Source organism: Oryzias latipes, chromosome 21, assembly GCF_053564925.1.
Source record: "Oryzias latipes strain Hd-rR chromosome 21, Olatipes_Hd-rR_3.1".
Classification (NCBI taxonomy): Eukaryota; Metazoa; Chordata; class Actinopteri; order Beloniformes; family Adrianichthyidae; genus Oryzias; species Oryzias latipes.
In genome coordinates this window covers 23,870,063-23,870,522 of record NC_136257.1, presented here as the reverse complement: position 1 = coordinate 23,870,522, position 460 = coordinate 23,870,063, and positions in this window count along the sequence as shown.

Here is a 460-nt window from a genome sequence, read left to right as displayed (position 1 = left end):
CTCCCGATACACCTGTATGTGGATAAAAAGTACGTTTTATGTTTTGGTTTTTTTCTCTCCCGAAAAAGGAGGGAAAAAAACATTTGAAACTTCCATCACTGATGAGTCACATGGGATTCGAGTTTGACTTTAGAGATTTACTGAAATGAGCTGTGTGACTTTACTGACTCAATCAGCAGCAAAAAGAAGGAACCTGCTGGAACTTCGCTTAGGCTTTCAAATATTAGAGCAGATAGTTGATTTAAAAAAAAAAAGTCCCTGACCACTAGAGGGCCTCCACAGACTGGCCAACTTTCTATTGTCCCTTGCAGACTGTATTCCTTTTAATCTCTCTTTGTAGGAAGCACAGTCTAATGTAACACTTCAAAGGAAAAGTCAAAATTAATATAACTATCTACAACTGACAAGGAAGTGATGAAACATGGCAACACTGGAAAAGTAAATAGTTTGCTTAAAGCTG